Below are 13974 nucleotides of genomic sequence, written 5' to 3' on the forward strand. Positions count from 1 at the left end.
GAGGTTTGGGTAAGGCTGACTCCAAGTTTTCCCCAGGACGAGGTGACTCAGGGCTCTGGAACAGCACCTATCACCAAAAGGGCCCTGGAATGCAAGCCCTGTGGGGCTGCTCTGGGGGCAGAATGACATCAATGCAGTGTCCTTCCCTAAAGTGAAGAGGGTAAATAAAATTATGACAGCTAATCCTTAACAGCAGTCACTGTATTACGTGGAACTGTTAAAACACTTGATTCTCACAGCAACGCCACAAGTTAGGTACTATTAGCGTCATTTGTTTTCATGAAAAGGGAAACTGAAGCACAGAGAAAGGTTAAGTGATTTTCCCAAGAGCATCTGGTTAGGAAGTGGTGCTGCCTGAATTCTAACCAGAGGAGGCTGACTTTGGGATCTGCGTTCTCAACCTAAAGGCTGTACAGATAAATTGGACAATCTCTACTTTTATATATATATACATATATATATTTGTTTATTTGGCTGCCTTGGGTCTTAGTTGAGACACATGGGATCTTCATTGTGTCAATTGGGATCCTCCACTGCAGTGCACAGACTCAGGAGTGTGTGAGGTGTGAGCTTACTTTCTCTGGGTGCTGCATGTGGGATCTTAATTCCCCAACCAGGGATCAAGCCCACATCCCCTGCATTGCAAGGTGGATTCTTAACCACTGGACCACTTGGGAAGTCTCAGAAATCCCTGTTAAAAAAAAAAAAAGGCAGAAAAAAGGGAATGGGAAGTATTTGAGTCACCTATTTGGTGATACTTTGTATTATGTATATGCATATATTGGTGTGGCCAAATAATGGCTGAATCCCTGGCTCCTGAGAACCTGTTACATCACATGGCAAAATGCCTATGCAGATATGATTAAGTTATAGACCTTGAAGTAAGGGATGTTATCCTGGATTATTCACATGGGCCCAAATGTAATCACATGAGCTCTTGACAGTGGGAGTTGAAAGCAGAAGGGTTAGAAAGAGACAAGAGAGATTTGAAGTATGAGAGGGACTGAGCCTGCTGTTAGTGGTTTTGATGATAGAGGAAGGGGCCATAAGCCAAGGAATGTGGGAGGCCTCTGGAAGCTAAGAACAGACCTCAGTTTATAGCCAGCAAAGAAATGGAAGCCTCAGTCTTACAACCACGAGGAGTTAAATTCAGCAACAATCCGAATGAACAAGAAGATGGGTCTCCCCTAGAGCCTCCAGGAAAGCCTGCAGCCCTGCAGCCATGTTGATTTTTAGCCTGATGAGAACTGTGTTCAATTTCTGACCTAAAGACTTGAGTGTCATAAATTTGTGTTGTTTTAAGCTATGGAGTTTATGGCACTTTGTTATAGCAGCAACAGAAAATGAATATAATTGGGTCCTCAAACTAATAGTATTTTGTTCTGTGGGTCCTTCATTAAAAAGTATCTGAAAGACTCCTTAATACTCCTGATGAAGGTGGCATGGCAGCAGGGCAAGGATGGGGAGAAGAGTGTATGTTTGTCCTTGGGGCACTGGCCAGCATCCATTGCCCACTGCTAACCTCACCCCAGCTTCTGCCCATGCAAACACCCAGAGCCAAAGCCTGGAGTCGGGGAGAAGCCAATTGGAGAATTATCCCACCCTGCATCCACAAGAATGAGATAGAAAAACATCTCCTGAGAGAGACATTTAAGGTCTCCAATCTGATACCTAAAGAGATTCTCCGACAAGCAAAAGGAGTCTTCAGTGATGGAATAGCCTCAGTTAAGAATCGATGGTTTAGGGACTGACTTCCCTGCTGGCACATTGGACAAGAATGCCAATGCAGGGGACACGGGTTCAGTCCCTGGTCTGGGAGGATCCCACATGCTGCAGAGCAATTAAGCCGTGTGCCCCAGCTACTGAAGCCTGGGCACCTGAAGCCTGTGGTCCGCAGGAGGAGCCACCACCACGAGAAGCCCTTCACCACAATGAAGAGCTGCCTCCCCTTGCCGCAACTAGAGAAAGCCCACATAGCAACAAACACCCAGCTCAGCCAAAAATAATAAATAGCGAAATTATATTTTTAAAAGAATTCATGGTTTAGGATTTTCCAGGACTACATTGAACATCTGGTTGATGATAAAGTGACGGCAAAGGCAGTCCAAAATCTCCCATCAATACTCCCAAAATGAAAGAAGGCTGTAACTACCATCAGCTCTTTGAACTCCAACACCAGAGACACGCCAACAGGCTGCCCCAAAACTCACGTGGACCAGCGCCACTGACCCTTCCCGCCGCACTCTGACCCACTGCAAGGCCACTGGCAAAGCTTAGGCACTCCAGTAGCAGTGGGGTGAAAGTAAAAATTTTCCCTTCCTGTGAAAAGCAGGGGGCTTGAGGACAGAAAAGATCAACTGCCCAGATTTGCTTGAGTGTGAAAAAGTAAGTGTTACTTTTGAAAAGAAAAAAAAAAAAAAATCAGACACAGTGATTGGTTCAAGAAAGAGCGAATCACAGCCATGGAGACACAGTGTAACTCTGCTGGGACTTCCCCACCAAGGATTTCTCTTTCCTGCTGGGCACCTGAGTGTCTGAAGGTCCTGAGCTACTCTGCTCAGGGTGAGCCTGGCTGGACAAGGGCCAGAGTGGCAGGAGGCAGCAAACCAGGGCTGATGATCCTGAACTCCAGGTTGATCCAGGCCTGGAGTAGCTACTCTTAGATCTTTAATCACTTAAGCCAACAAAATGAGCTGCTCTCAGTTGGTGAAAAATCTGCCTACAATGCAGGAGACACAGGTTCTATTCCTGGGTCAGGAAGATCCACTGGAGAAGGGATAGGCTACCCACTCCAGTATTCTTGGGCTTCCCTTGTGGCTCAGCTGGTAAAGAATCCACCTGCAATGTGGGAGACTTGGCTTTGATCCCTGGGCTGGGAAGATCCCCTGGAGAAGGGAAAGGCTACCCTCTCCAGTATTCTGGCCTGGGGAATTCCATGGACTACAGTGGTCCTTGGAAGAAAAGTTATGACCAACCTAGACAGCATATTAAAAAGCAGAGACATTACTTTGCCAACAAAGGTCCATCTAGTCAAGACTATTGTTTTTCCAGTAGTCACGTATGGATTTGAGAGTTGGACCATAAAAAAAGCTGAGCACCGAAGAACTGATGCTTTTGAACTGTGGTGTTGGAGAAGACTTTTTAGAGTCCCTTGACTGCAAGGAGATCCAACCCGTCCATCCTAAAGGAAATCATTTGTGAATATTCATTGAAAGGACTGATGCTGAAGCTGAAACTCCAATACTTTGGCCACCTGATGTGAAGAACTAACTTATTGGAAAAGACCCTGATGCTGGGAAAGATTGCAGGCAGGAGAAGGGGACGACAGAGGATGAGATGGTTGGATGACATCACCGACTCAGTGGACATGAGTTTGGGTAAACTCTGGGAGTTGGTGATGGACAGGGAGGCCTGGAGTGCTGCAGTCCGTGGGGTTGCAAAGAGTCAGACATGACAGAGCGACTGAACTGACTGACAGTCCAGGGGGTCACAAAGAGTGGGACATGACTGAACAAGTTTCACTTTCACTTTTCTGTTTTCTGCAGCTAGCAAGAAGAAGACTCCTGGCCGGCATGGATAGGAAGGCAGAGCCCAGTGCCTGAGAACTGGTGGAGTGGCCCCTCACCACAGTCTACCCGATGTCTTCACAGCTGCAGGCGGAGGCCGTGTGGCTGCCATTGCTGGGTGTAGCTCCCCAGCCGGGCACACAGGATCTCCCTGAGCCCCCAGGGGCATGGAGGTTGTGGATTTGGGCCTCGGCTGGCTCGTCGCAGGCCTGGAAGGGCCAGTTGTGGGCTGTCAGCCCACAGAAGGCCAGGGACTGGTGCCAGGAAACCCTGTTGTGAGGGTACAGAGGGACGGGGCCTGTGATGGAGCGGCTGACTTGGGGAGGCCAGGTCCTTCCAACTGAGTGCAAAGTCTCTGTGTCAGGCAGCAGGGAGCCGTCAGGGCCATGGAAGTCATCCTGGGGATCCCCACTGAAGTCCCCCACCTAGGCTTCAGAGGGCAGCAATGTAGATCTCAGGCACATGGCAGATAGGTGGTGGGCACCAGTCATAGGCCAGCCTAGGCCAGAACCACTGATGCACACGTGGCTGGGGCTGCTAGCCAGAGGCAGGGACAGGTGGGCTGGAAACATAAACGGGGCCGTGTCCACATCAGACAAGCCCCGGTGGGCTCTCATTCCCTCAGGACCCTTGGCATGGGCCATGTCCCCTCAGCATCCCCAAACCCAGGGCGGGGGGGCTTGGACTCTGGTCCTAGCCCTGGCTGAGCTTACCTGGATCTTCCCAGGAGTCTGAGCCTCCATCATAACCTTTACCCCCTGGGCACCCACCTTGATCTGCCATGCCCCAGTCAGGCTGGCTGTGGGGCTTAGGTAGTCATTATCCACCCACACGGTGAATGCCAGTGCCCCTTGGCCAACTTGACAGGCACAGCTTGGCACATAGTGGCGGGCCCCCTGGCTTGTGAAGATGACCCCACAGAAGGTGTGGTGATGGGGGTCACCTGACATTTGGTTACTGCCACTCAGGACTCCGTAGCCAGACCCCCGCACACAGCAGACTCATGGTCCCATCTCCACAAACCTGGAGGATGCAGCGAGGTGGTCGCCCAGCCTCCTTATCCTTGCACAGCTCACGCAGTGGGAGCTCAGCTCTCGAGCCCCTAGGAGCAGGACATGTCTCTGCCGGGGCAGCCACAGAGGGCTGGGTGCATGCAAGCCCCACCACTGAACACATAACCAGCATGGCATACACATCCCTCACGACACAGGCTGTGGCAGGTCAGAGGCACCTTCTTGTGTGGGCACATGGTCTGGCAGTTACTGGCACATGTCTCCCAGTGGCCGTTTTCAGGGCAGGATAGTTCTGGAGCGAGGAGAGAGACAGGGAGAGACATCAGTATTAAGTTTGGTGTTCAAGACAATCCCTGCCCTGACACACACATAGAGTAGGTCTGTATCCTCTCAGACCCCAGAGCAGGGCCAGATGTTTTTGTGCAGTCCACAGCCTATGCAACTGCACACAGCGTTCCCAGTTCCAGCTTTCACACTTCTCTTTACTATCTCCCTCCAGCTTACCACAAAAGTCAGGACCATGCCAGGTGCCCACAGGGATGTCAGTAGCTTGACAGACCCGGGTGAAGGCAGCCAGTGCCTGACAGATGACAGCACACTGCTATACACCGTTCCTCCACACAGCTTGTCCACACACTGGGCGGGTCCAGGCACAAGCCAGAAAGGCCCTCATCAGTTCTGAAAGCTGCCCACAGGTCTTGGGAACTGCATACCTGGCCCTCAAGTAGGCTGCAGGGCTCCATCTCCTGCCAACTGGGCTGGAATGGCCCAGGTTTCAGCTAGGCCATTCCCAGAGAGGTCAGGGTCTTGGGCCTACACAGGCCCTTGGTGATGGTTACCTCAGTGTGTGGTGCCACAAGTTCCAAATACCCGTCCTGGATCCACAGTTTGAGGCCTGCCTCCATGGCCAGGCAAGTGACTAAGTCCCATGTGTGGACAGCGAACCCAGCTTCGGCGATGGAGAAGGACAGGGGAAGCGGGTGCCCATTCACTGTGGGGACAGGACACAGCACTGGGATTGGGGAGCCCCAGCACAGATTCCACTCTGGGGGAGGCTATTGGTGGGAGGAGTCTGAGACAGAAATGCATGTGTCCAGTGAGGCTCATGACAATGACACTCTTGAGGGGGAAAGGGGACACAGATGGGGGTGTTACAATAGAAAACATGGAAGGGACACCTAAAGGAGTGGGCAAAGATGGGGTTGAGAAAAGGGTGGGCTGAGTCCACAGGCACGTCTTTAGAGTGACGGCTGAGAAGGTGGCCTAGCTGGAGAGATAAGAGGAAAACTAGATGCTTGGGGTCCTACAAGTGGGGAAAAATGAGCTTCAGGGAGAAGACAGGTGTTGGGCATTATCTAAAGCTGCTGATGGTCAAGCAGGACATGGCCGGGGGATTAAGCGCTAGACAGGGGTTGGGGAAAGCGAAAGTGAAAGTCACTCAGTCATATCTGACTCTTAGAGACTCCATGGACAATTCTCCAGGCCAGAATACTGGAGTGGGTAGCCGTTCCCTTCTCCAGAGGACCTCATCAAGAATGGTTTGGGAGAAGGAGTTCCTCCTTGATGGTCCAGTGGTTAAGACTCGGTGCTCTCACAACAGGGACCCAGGTTTAATCCCCAACTGGGGAACTAGGATCCTGCAATCCCGCAAACTCGGCCAAAAGAAAAAAAAAAAAAAAGAGTGATTTTGGAGGCCTGAGGTTGAAGGATGACAAAAGCCTGATCAGAGAGGGTTCAAGAGACTGGAAAGAGAGGGTTGGAGGCAGCAGGCTTTGGGGGTATTTGCTGTAAAGGGTGTCTAAGAAAGGGGGCAGGAGCTGGGTGTGGGGGAGGGGTGCAGAGGGACCGAGGGATGTTTCTTGTTGTTCAGTCGCTAAGCTCTTTTTGACTCTTTGCAACCCCATGGACTGCAGCACACCAGGCTTCCCTGTCCTTTACCATCTCCTGGAGTTTGCTCAAACTCATGTCCATTGAAGCCGTGATGCCAACCAACCATCTATCCTCTGTCGCCCCCTTCTCCTCCTACCTTCAGTCTTTCCCAGCATCAGGGTCTTTTCCAGTGAGTTGGTTTTTTGCATCAGATGTCCAAAGTATTGGAGTTCAGTCTCAGCATCAGTCCTTCTAATAAATATTCAGGGTTGATTTCCTTTATGATTGACTGATTTGATCTCCTTGCAGTCCAAGGGACTCTCAAGAGTCTTCTCTAGCACCACAGTTTGAAAGCATCAATTCTCTGGCATTCAGCCTTCTTTGTGGTCCAACTCACACACCCGTTCATGACTACTGGGAAAGAAGCTTCTTAAGATGGACAGATCAGAGCCTGTTGGAAGTAGTGAGAAGGATCCTATAAGAAGAGGCAAATTGATATCACAGCATTAAATCAGTGTTGCCCAAGCTTGAGCTTGCATCAGAGTCCCGGAGGGGCTGGTTAAAACAGACCACTGGCCCCACCCAGAGTGGTAGTCTGGGGTGTCACCCAAGGATATCCACCCAAGAATATTCAAACAAGTTTCCAGATGCTGCTGCTGCTGGTTTGGGCCCCCTTTGAGAAGCACTGATATAGAAGAGAGAGCACAGAAGAATCTCCAGGTGAGATTCAGGAGCAATCACGGAGCAGTGCTTAGCCGGGAGCACAGACCATATTCCATCCCCAATGGCCTGGAAGGTACAGGGGCCTGGGCAGAGGGGAAGGGAGGGTTGGGGCTCACGAAGGGTTTCTGCCCCCATTTCCCAGTGAAATAGGAAGCGAGACCATCACAGCCAAGAATGAGGTGACTTGGTCTGAGGGGAGAGGGGGACAGTGAGGGAGGCTGGTGCGACGGCCCTTCAAGTTCATGATCCCAGGTATGAGGTTGGCCGGGCCACCTAGGGGCGAGAGTAAGAGGAGAGGGGCGTCTTCTGATGAGGGGCTGCCTAGGTGCGAGGGAAGGAGGGCACAGGTGGGCACAGGTGGTGAGGGCGCAGGCCAGGAGGGAGCTTGAAATCCTAGAAGGAAAGGGATGAGGAAGAAGCAGCATGGCCAGGGAGGTCAACCAGCGGCTAGAGTCAGGGAACCAGGGAGTAGGAGCCAGAGACTGGGTTGTGTAACAAAGAAAGGGGAGGGGGTGGGGACAGAGGGGTATCAGCCTTCCTCTCGCTTTCCCTCAGTCTCTTATTTTATTTTTTAAAAATATTTGGTATTTATTAAAAATATTTGTTATTTATTTATTTGACTGTGCTGGGTTTTAGTTGTGACACTTGGGATCTTTAGTTGTGGCATGCAAACTCTTAGTTGGGGCATGTGGGGTCTAGTTCCCTGACCAGGGATGGAACCCGGACCCCCTGCATTGGGAGCGCAGTCTTGGCCTCTAGACCACCAAGGAAGTCCCTTTAGTCTCTATTTTTTATTTCTCTTTTTCTGCCTCCACTCTCCCAGTCCCCACTCCCCAGCCCTCAGTCTACCTATCCCTCTCTCTCTCTTGGTCGTCTCTCCGTCCATGGTCTCACTCCCTCTGCCATCTCTCTTTCCGTCTCTCTCTCTCCCAGTCCGTGTCTGTCTCCCTTTCTCCATCACCCATTTTCTCTCTCTCTCACTGCACTTTCCTCTTTGTCTCTCCATATCTGCCATCACCCTCCTGTTTTTAATCTTTTGCTCTTTCCCTCTGTCTCTGACTCTACCTCCTCGTGTCTCCCACTTGTCAAGGAACCAGATCCTTCTTCCCTGGGCCTGGGCCAGAGAGCCCCAGCCTTGGCCCTTCTCCCTTCACCCCTTTCCTCACCTGGAGACCAAGGGCCCCAAGAGTGGGAACTCGGTCCCAGGTGGCCACAAGCAGGGCACACTGGGAGGAGGCATGGGCCAGATCTTGGGCCTTCCACTGCAGCAGCTCAGGCTGGCAGCTCTCCACCTGCTCAAAGGGGATCCCACTCAGTGTGGACCCATCTGCCCAGAACGGGGCCTCAAAGGCCTGGCCCATCTCCAGGGGAAATAACCTCAGGCGTGAACAGGGCCACAGGCTTCCCAAAGGACTCCAGCCTGTTGGTGCCGACCTGGGGGAGGCAGAAAAGGAAGGGGTGGGCAGAAGGGGCTCAGGTCAGCGATTGGAGAGGGTGCTGGGCCCAAGACCCAGAAGGAGGAGGGAGCAGATATAGACTGGATGAGGCAGGAGTGGGGTCGGGGGAAGTGGGGCCCCTGTACAGTTAGGGGTTTGGGGCACTCACACAGGCCATCCTGTGCGTGACCTCAAAGAGTGTAAAGGGCTTCCGCAGCTGTAGCTCCTCAAGAAGCCATTGCCCTCTGAGGGGGGCCTCATCCCCACGTTCCAGCCCCAAGGGAGTGAGGCTGGGTACACCCAGACCACTGAGGCTCCACCAGCCCCCCCAGGGTGGGGCCATGTCCTCTCAGACACCCACCTGGGTAGGGCCATGTCTCCTCAAACATGCCCTGGTGGGGGGGCCTGTCCCCTCAGACACCCCCCAGGGAGGGGCCCTGTCCCCTCAGACATCCCCCCACGGTGGGGCCATGTCCCTTCAGACATCCTCCCAGGGTAGGGCCATGTCTCCTCAGACACCCACCTGGGTAGGGCCATGTATCCTCAAACACGCCCCGGGGGGAGGCCTGTCCCCTCAGACATCCCACCAGGGTGGGGCCATGTCCCTTCAGACATCCTCCCAGGGTGGGGCCATGTCCCGTCAGATACCCCCCTGGGGGGGTTATGTCCCCTCAGACACCAACTAGAGTGGGGCCATGTCCCTTCAGATACCCCCTGGGGCGATTGAGTCCCCTCAGACACCCCCCAGGGTGGGGCCATGTCCCTTCAGACATCCCCCCAGGGTGGGGCCATGTCCCCTCAGATACCCCCCTGGGGGGATTATGTCCCCTCAGATACCAACTAGAGTGGGGCCATGTCCCCTCAGGTACCCCCGGGGGGATTATGTCCCCTCAGACACCCACCAGGGTGGGGCCCTGTCCCCTCAGACACCCACTAGGGTGGGGCCATGTCCCTTCAGACGTCCCCCCCAGGTGGGGCCATGTCCCCTCAGATACCCTCTGGGGCGATTATGTCCCCTAAGACACCCCCCAGGGTGGGGCAATGTCCCTTCAGACATCCTCCCAGGGTGGGGCCATGTCCCCTCAGATCCCTAGGCCCCTCTCTGCCTGCCCCCCAGTCCTGTTCCCTGACCAAGTTGGGGAGCATGTCTAGCTTTACCTCCTCACTCCTTGCTCCAGGTCACTTGGTTCTGCAGGACTGAGGGAAAAGGAGAAGGTGTCAGCTAAGGGCTGGGGTGCCCGCATCACATCTGACCCTTTTCCAGAGTCTTCTATCGCACTCATCCACCAGCAATGGCCAGAGAAGCCCCCAAAGTAGCCCCATGGGCTGGGTGGTCACTCTGGCTTGTACCTGGAGGAGAAGGGACTGGATTGCCAGGGAAGTCCCATAATAGGTTTGATTTATATTGAAATAAAAGTATGCCACTGCCATATGAAGCCCATGGTTTCAAAAATATTACTATTAATGTCAAGGTTAAGTTGAAAAAGGGGGAAAGACAAAAAGAAAGATAATTATTATATTTTATTTTATTAAATAATTATATTTTATTTTATTAAATAATTATATTTTATTTTATTAAATAATTATATTTTATTTTATTAAATAAAATAAAAATAAAAATGGTACCAGAGTATTTGTTCCTGGTCTGTCTTTCTTCAAGGCAGCTCCATAGGGCAAGGAATTTTGTCTGTTTATTTTTTTGTCTCCATTTCTAAGCCCCTGGTGCTTAGAACGGTGCTTGACACATAATAGCTGCTCAATAAATATTAGTTGAATGAATAAATAGTAAAAGTTAAGAAAATCACACTCAGACATCTGAATTTGGGAAAATGATTAATTAACATACATAAAACTCTCAGCAGTGCCCAACACATAGGAAGTGCTCAAAAAATCTTCATGAATATTCTTATTATTATAAAAATGATTATTATTTAAAGATGCAACACATAGGCATTCTGGCCAAATGCTTATGTGCTCAAAGCTGAATATCATCATCTTAGAATGAACTTCTGAGATATAAAAAAAAACCTGAAAATGTATTTAAAATGTATTACTGTTATAATTTTATTATCCACAAAGGTCAAGGGCAACTCTTCTGAGTTGACACTTCAGATAATTTCTCCACTTTGTCAGCAGCCAGTGTTCAATTGCAGTCAATAAATGTCTATGGCAGTTCTAAAACATAGCCCTAAATTTTCTGACTAGCCTACCATCATGAGGTGGGGATCTGTCTCTGTCTCCCCTCCTTGAATCTGAGCAAGTTTGTGATTACTTCAACCAACAGAGTAGAAAAATAGTGAGGCTGAGCTATGAAAGGCAGCATTTGCTAGCATGTTTGCTATGGAGCCCTGAGCTACATGAGCAGTCCACATGTCCTGAGGCAGCCATGCTGGGAGGAAGCCCAAGCCGCTTGGACAGACCAATGCATTGATGGTTCCAGCTGAGCCCTGCCGCTGAGCCGTTCCAGCCCAGGCACCAGACTTATGAGTAAAGCAGCCCCTTTTCACCAAGTCAGTCCACCCTTTAGGACAGTGGTCCCCAAACTTTTTGGCCCAGGGACTAGGGTCAGAGGGAAGGAGTTTGGGGATAATTCAAGCTCATTATACTTATTGTGCACTTTATTTCTATTATTACTACATTGTGATATTTAATGAAATAATTACACAGCTTACCATAACATAGAATCAGTGGGAGCCCTGAGCTTGTTTTCCTGAAATTAGATGGTCCCATCTGAGGGCGATGGGAGACAGTGACACCCAAAGTATGTTGCTTATGTCCAGTCTACTACTCTGTGATCTTGTTTGGTTGCTGTCACTGCAGAAAACCCTGCTTCACAAATATAGGATGTTGAAACAGAAGCAGGCTTTTCAGTGTTTGGTGGCAATCCTGAGATACTCTGCTTTGACTTTAATCCAGACTGTATGGAGATTTGAAGTCTTCAGCATACTTTTAAGGCCACTGTCATTTGCCATCTCAAGTGGTAATGCAAGCTATAGGGAGCTGTTGTAAACACAGATGACGCTTCACTCTCTTACCCACTGCTCACCTCCTGCTGTGCAGCCCAGTTCCTAACAGGCCATGCACTGGTACGGGCACATGGCTGAGGGGTTGGGGACCCCTGCTTTAGGACTTCTAGCTGAAGACCTGGACATCATGAAGTAGAGTTGTCCCTGCTGTTACCCCTCTGACTTTCTGAACCACAGAATCTGCATAATAAAATGGTTGCTATTTTATACCACAAAGTTTGGGATGGTTTGTTATGCAGCCTAGAACTGGGACAGCTGCTCACTAAGTAACTGTAGGATTTAAATAGTATTACTTTTTCTGCAGAAACTAAAATCCATTCTCTCCTTACAGCCCTATTTGAACATTCAACAATAATTATTTCTGAATACAGAATTCATGGCCATCATAATCATTGTTAATTATGGTGCCAATTTACTTGCAGAAAAACCATGGTAGAAAAAAAATAACTGTATACTTCCCCTTCGATTTGACTGGGAGAATGCCAACTTATAAACCACATATGGAGCTTTCCATTCCAAGTTACATCCAGAAGGCTTTCTATATTTGAAAGTGAATACTCAGATATAAACACTCACCATGAGTGCAAAGCCTTGCATGTATCCCTGAGGTGGTTACATAAATTGGGCCAAAGATAAGATGGGCCAAATATTTCTGGCTCGGAGATACACAGCAAAGACGTGGAAGAAAGAGTTTTGATATTTGATCTTTCTGAAGACCAAGATCCTGGCAGAGCTTCAAAGCAACCCTGTGCTTGTTATTAATATTTTTCTAATATCTGCATGACTCCTTGAGTGGGTGGCAAGGTTTAGTGAGAGCGGAAGGAGAAACTGAGGCTTACCTACCGCTGGCCAACATAGGAGACTGCTGATTGGCTGTTGAGTAAATCAATCTCCCCAACCTCTTCTCCCCTCCAAGAGCAATGATGCAGGCAAAACCCAGAATGACCTCCTGGTTAACAACTTCCCAGAGGAGATCTATAGGTTTTTAATGTCCAGACTTCCAACCAGACCCCCTAGAATCAGATTGCATCTCCTCAAGCTTCCCAGGGTGGGAGTCCTACCCTGGGACTTCAGTCCCACCCAGAACAAGATTGTGTCTTCTCAGACTGGCCCCCTCCCAGCCAGAGTGAGCTGTGTCCCCTTGAACCCTCCAGGACACCGCCATATCTGCTCGGAATCCCCAAGGTAGACCATGTTCTCTCAGAGCTCCCAAACTTAACAAAACACATGTACAGTACATTTTTCAACTGACAATGATAAAGGAAAATTTATAGTCCCATTCCTGCAGTTCAAAACATTTTTAACAAGCAATGTGTGAGTCAAGTCTTGAATTATATCTCCAATATGGTGGGTAGAACAGCGAGTGCAGCCGCACACAGATGTTTGGAAAACTGTGTGGAGATGTGGAGTCAGGGCATTCCTGATGGACAAAGCCATGGTAAGGATCACCAGATCCTAAGGGTCTGATCCAGGGAGAAATGCTCGGGGCATTTTCCAAGTAAATAGTCTGTACTCATTGGAAAAGACCCTGATGCTGGGAAAGATTGAGGGCAGAAGGAGAAGGGGGTGACATGATGAGATGGTTGGGCAGCATCACTGACTCAACGGACAGGAGTTTGAGCAAATTCTGGGAGATGGTAAAGAACAGTCCCTGGGGTCGCAGAGTCGGATATGACCGAGCGACTGAACAACGATGTTATTTGCAGGGACTTTTCGTGTCTATTTGTGTTTTAGGAAATTGCCTGGGGATTTGTAGTTGATGGGCAACACATTGAATTTTTATCATGGGAAATAGGCATCTGGTGGGTGTTTTCCTGCAGAGCATCTGGTGTCCAGCAGCACCTGGTCAAGCCTAACCAGGAAGCCCCATAGTTTAGGAGCAGTGGTGCCCCCTGGTGACCATCTGGGTTCCCCCCGCCCAAGATCTGCCAATACTTATGTGCTGCTGCTGCTGCTGCTAAGTCACTTCAGTCGTGTCCAACTCTGTGCAATGTGCAGTGGTACCCAATCTTTCTGGCACCAGAGACCGGTTTTGTGGAAAATAATTTTTTCACACCCGGGATGGGGAAGCTGGTTTCAGGATAATTTCAGCGCATTGTGTACTTTAAGGAAATGGTGGGCTTCCCTAGTGGCTCAGACGGTAAAGCATCTGCCTGCAGTGCGGGAGACCCGGGTTCGATCCCTGGGTTGGGAAGATCCCCTGGAGAAGGAAATGGCAACCCACTCCAGTACTCTTGCCTGGAAAATTCCGTGGACTGAGGAGCCTGGTAGGCTACAGTCCATGGGGTCACAAAGAGTTGGACACGACTGAGCAACTTCGTTTCACTTTAAGGAAATGGCA

This window comes from Bos indicus x Bos taurus, chromosome 18 (genome assembly GCF_003369695.1).
Source record: "Bos indicus x Bos taurus breed Angus x Brahman F1 hybrid chromosome 18, Bos_hybrid_MaternalHap_v2.0, whole genome shotgun sequence".
NCBI lineage: Eukaryota > Metazoa > Chordata > Mammalia > Artiodactyla > Bovidae > Bos > Bos indicus x Bos taurus.